Source organism: Porites lutea, chromosome 11 (assembly GCF_958299795.1).
Source record: "Porites lutea chromosome 11, jaPorLute2.1, whole genome shotgun sequence".
NCBI classification, from domain to species: Eukaryota; Metazoa; Cnidaria; class Anthozoa; order Scleractinia; family Poritidae; genus Porites; species Porites lutea.
Window position 1 is genome coordinate 8,816,065 of NC_133211.1, and position 5,304 is coordinate 8,821,368.

General features: G+C 38.1%; 1 long non-coding RNA gene across 1 annotated transcript; it reads left to right on the plus strand.

Annotated features, from left to right (window-relative positions):
• Positions 1-1,256: 1,256 nt before the first annotated feature.
• On the plus strand, positions 1,257-2,326 carry LOC140951536 (uncharacterized). The gene is made up of 3 exons (XR_012167301.1): positions 1,257-1,441; positions 1,544-1,662; positions 2,227-2,326. It is a non-coding gene; the product is annotated as an uncharacterized lncRNA (long non-coding RNA).
• Positions 2,327-5,304: the final 2,978 nt, after the last annotated feature.

Genomic DNA, 5,304 nt, shown 5'->3' on the forward strand with positions numbered 1-5,304 from the left:
TGTTGCCAGAGCTATATAAAAAAAATCCCGAAAATCAAAAAATTTCATCACTTTCGATTTTCAAAGAATGAACTAGGCATTGTCTACTGGCAAGAGTTTTTGTCATCTTCAGAACAGGCTTTTTTTCACTAAGGAATGGTGTTGCCATCCCCCCAGTTTCAGTTCTACCACAAAAGATCAACCCAGAAGGCTTAACCGAGGAATGTCGAAATTACTTGTATCGTGAAATAAGACAGTTGCACCAGTTCCATGGTCAGTGAACTTTATCAGCTGTATAATATGGTTGTAGATGTGACTTTTCATAATTCAATCCCACACTGTAAGAGAATTAGGATTATTATTGCAGTTATTGTGTATACACCATTCATACTTACTTATGTAATAAAACAATGAAGTTCTACTGAATAATTTTTTGGGATATTTTCTGTTGTTCTTTTAGCAGTTATGTTCAGTTAACTAAACTATACTATTGTCCTACTGCAAGTTCTGATAGTTCTAGGGTAAAAGGAAAATTTATAGGCATCATTCAGTGTGGTGCGCAATTAGGAGATCTCAAAGCTTTTTTATTGCGAGATATTTCAGTTGGTAGGGAAATACGAACAAGCCCTTTATAGATCTTGTAAAACGTGAACACTTGGTTGATCAATTTTGGGTAATCGAGCTCGAACTTTTGAGTTTGATTGAGTTTGCGAGCATAATTGAAGAATGCTCTTCATGAGTTTGATTATCAAATCAATCAAACTTGATTGAACTTATCAAACATGGTCGAGCTCAAAAACCATTGGATTAAGTTCGGTAATTGAACAAAATTAAACTCTCTTGTTATAATACTCCAACTAACGAAACAATCAAACTTAATGAAAGGAGTGAAAATAATACAGAGCTCAATGGAACTTCTTCTGGCATTTGGCATTTTTATTTAGAAAGGGCTAGCAAATTTAGCATGGATGGCTCTGACCCGACAACATGAAAGTCGATCGGTATCAAAACAGATGGCTGAGGGAAGAATTTCATCCTCAAATAATGGAAACAATGCATTGGATCGAAACCCACCAACAACAAATTAAAGAAAATAACCAACACGTAACACAACCAATGAAGTACCTGGGAGTAAAATTCACTGTCAACAAAGGAAGTGCAGTAGCCCATGCATTTCGGTACGTTTTGATCCTTCGCTTACAATAGCAATCCATGCAAACAGAATAAAAGGTCTCACCCATAAGATGAAATTTCATTTCTATTCATTTTCTAGATTACAATGGCTCTCCGAAAATTGTTGCGCGAGAGAATCTTACTGTCAGAAGCTCTCTTCTTCTATCCTGAAGAAATTATGACTGGAATTGGCCCTGCAAAAATTATCTTGCAAAAAATAACATTGTTATTGGAGGGACTGTTAACTGGCAAGGAAAAGGAGTGGAAGCTGAAATCATCGCCTTAAGTGGTAAGTAAAGTAATTAACTGTTAACTGTGTTTTTCTGTTGCAAGGTTTGCCCTTCTACCAGATATCTTGACTTACCATGTTTTTGTTCTTTTCTCATTGTAGAAATTACTGATGAACTAAATGAGAAGGATCTGTTTTGGTCAAAAAAGAATCTTGAAGAAACTACTCAAGTTGATTCCGTCAGTGCACCAAACGAACCTCCAAAGAAGAGATCACGATTGGTGAGTTTGGTTAATCTGTATCATCAATATTACTCCAGTTTTGTTTGGTTATGTGATTATGATGCTCTATTTAGTAATTATTAATGCGAACTGAAGATCACGCTAAAATTTATTAGTCCGACTCAAATATTAAAGCGTTAACTTGGCACTACCTTTAAGCGTTAGTGACAAACTGAACTACCGTATTTATTCGAATAAGCGCCCAACCTCGAATTAGCGCCCACCTCGAATAAGCGCCCATCCTAAAGGTAGAAAAAGTTAATAAGCGTCCAGCCTCGAATAAGCGTCCACCCCACCCCACTCCCTCCCACAAAAACTCCAATAAGATATAATAAAGGACCCTCCCGAAGATGGAGTTTTCTTCAGGGTAGTATTGTACAGAAACCTTGCTTTGTTACATCTTCGCTTTTTGTTATTAGCACTTACTGTTTTGTTGCAAAATATACTACTACACTTGCTGAGGATGGTCAAAATGTAATAAGCGCCCACTCTCAAGGTCCAAAAATTTAATAAGCGCCCAGGGCGGTTAATCGAATAAATATGGTAAATTTGTTTTTATTTCAGGAGAAAAGCAACGCCGAGGAAAACGTGGCAAAGACAAAGGACACCACAGAGCCACCATCTACCACGACAGCTGAAGTGGTGGATTTGAGCTAGGAGAAGGTAAATATTGTAACTCTTCATTTCAAAAATTTAAGGTTTGATTTTAAGTATTTGCTTGGATCATGGTCTTCCTTGAATAGCGTTTTTCTGTCATAAGTGCAGTTCATTAAAGCTGTTTTTAGTCAATGATTGCAGTCCAAGTAAAGAAGCTTTTTCACACTTTGTTAATGAATTGGAATAATCTCTTATTTTCAAATTTTCCATTTTTGCGTAATAATTGCATGTACTGGATTATGGTAAGCTGAGCTGCTTTGCTGATTTTACTTAAACTTGAAAATTTTATAACCATTAAGTTTTGTTCACTGAAAAACTTTGGATCGCTTTCTTTCAGGAAAAAAAATAACTCTTATGCGTCAGCAAAGACCAATGATAGCTCCGCAACGCCATTATCTGCACAGGTATTTCTGTAGTAACTATTTTGAACAACTTGTAGTTATGAAGGTTCGGCTTATAAAAGAGAATTTCATCCATGTGCTTTTATATTGGCTGCGTTGCAGCCAGCCCACAGAAGGTTTATGGTGTCTGTAATGCAGGCTACATTTATACCCTCACTCAAAACAAGTATAATATTTTGATTCTGTTTTAAAATATCTTCATTTGTCAAGCAAATTTGAACAGCAGTCGTTTGGCAAATATGCAAGCATTTAGTTTTAAACATCTGAAGTCAGTTGGTCTGAACGTCTAGAAGTAAGTTCCCGAGCGCCTACAATTGTAGATATTTAAAGTAGGTTTTAGTGCAGGCAACTTTTGTTTTTCACTTCTATTAACTACGTGTAGTCTTACATGTACGCTTTAACTGAAACGTTTGCAAAAGTTTGTTATGATTGTGTTTAAATCGCGGTAACTGAAACTGATACTCCATTTTTTATTTTGTTCTGTAGAAAGATATCTGCACAAAGATCACTTTGCAGGAGACCGATAGAAAGAATTCTTAAAGGAACAAAGAAAGAGGGAAGAAGACCTGGCAGCTAAACGTAAAAGTACAACCAAGAAACTGAATTTTTCTGATTCTTCCCACAACGTCATCATGAAAAAAATTGATTCTCCAAACAACGTCAGCCTGATTAAAAAGCAGCTTGAGGCACAAACAAGAGAGCATGATCTTCTAAAGAATCAGATCCTGGAACACGAGCAATTCCCTAAGGTAAGCACAAAGCAATGTAGTTTCTTCATTCTCCGTCAAGAATCAGGTTGCAGTGGCTACCAAATAACAGCAACACGCCCCCCTCAAACAGTTCTTTCTTTCAGTCTTCTTTTTTAGTTTTTGTGGACGTGTTTTTTGTTGCGCTTCTCTCATCGTTTCTGCTTGAAGAGCAAAGACTTGGGACAGTTTTTTTGCAGAATGGGGCGATTTGAATTTCCCTGACATTAATGATACTTTGCTGTCAACTTTGTAAGTTTGAAAATCAAAGGAAAGAAAGGCATAAGTTTAACAACAGTATTAAAATGCAGTTTGTATCGCTGCTGGAAGTGTGCTGTGCCTACATTTATTCATGTATTTATTTTGACTTAAGATGATGGATAGATTCGAAGATTCTCTTGTCTCATTAGGGGAGACGTTGGGGCACAGATTGTCACAGATCAAACAATGGCTAGAATCTTTAGAGCCTGTGTTAAGTTGAATAATAATAATAACCTTTATTTATCCATCTTTTAAAAATATATACAATGGATTTACAATACTACAAAATGCTATCAAGTGATTATTCTAATAAAAAAGTAAGAAAAGTAGGTAAGTAAGTAAGTAAGTAAAAATAACAGGTCATTAAAGAAGTCTAACAGCTCTTGCTATAAATGAATTTGCATGTCGTTGCTTCCCTGACTGTGGTATTGCTACTGAACCTGGTCTGGATCTTAAGTTATAGCTGTGGCTGGTATTTGGCTTAGTGAGAAAAATTTGATTTGGGTGGTTAATATAATTCACAATTCTTACTAATTCACGCTTTGTTGCTACATTGCACCTGTCCTCTAGTGTTGGAAGGAATGTTCTTGGTATCCCGATGATATTTACACACCTGTTTTGTAAAGACTGCAACTCTTCTGCAAGGTACTTTGGCAAGCCGCCCCACAGTGGGGAGGCATAATCGAGAAGTGGGCGTATTTTGGTACAATATATCGTGATCCTGATCTCTGTAGGTAGGTTTGCTTTCCTACATTCCCTTAAGAAATACAATCTCTTGCTGGCTTTCTTTACAGTCAGTTCAACATGGTAATTGCAACATAGGTTGTCTTGTTGACATACCCCCAGTAGCTTAAACTTGGATACCCTCTCTCTTACAACCAGGGGTCTTAGAACCAGGGGTTCTTACAACCGGGGCTCTTACAAACCGAGTTTCTTACAGCCAGAAGCCTTAGAACCAGTGGTTCTCACATTCAGGGGTCTTAACACTAGGGGTTCTTACAACCAGGGTTTGTTACAAACAGGGGTCTTAGAACCAGGGGTTCTTACAACTGAAGGTCTTACAACCCGGGATTCTTACAACCAGGGGTCTTACAACCAGGGGTCTTACATCCAGGGGTTCTTACAACCAGTGGTTTGTACAACTGGGGGTCTTACAACCAGAGGTTCTTACAACCAGCGGTCTAAGGGTTCCGACAATTTAGGGGTCTTACAACCGGGAGTTCTTATAACCAGCAGTCTTACAACCAGGGGTCTTAACCAGGGGTCTTAGAAACAGGGGTTCTTACAACAAGGGGTTCTTACAACCAGGGGTCTTAGAACCAGGGGTTCTTATAACCAGTGGTCTTACAACTAGGGGTTCTTACAACCAGGGGTTCCTACAACCAAGGGTTCATACAACCGGGGGTGTTACAACCGGGGGTCTTAGAACCAGGGGTTCTTACAACCAGTGGTCTTACAACTAGGGGTTCTTACAACCAGGTTTTCTTACAACTTGGGAACTTACAACCAGGGGTTCTTACAACTAAGAGTCTTACGACCAGGGCTTCTTAAAACCGGGGGTCTCACTACTAGGGGTT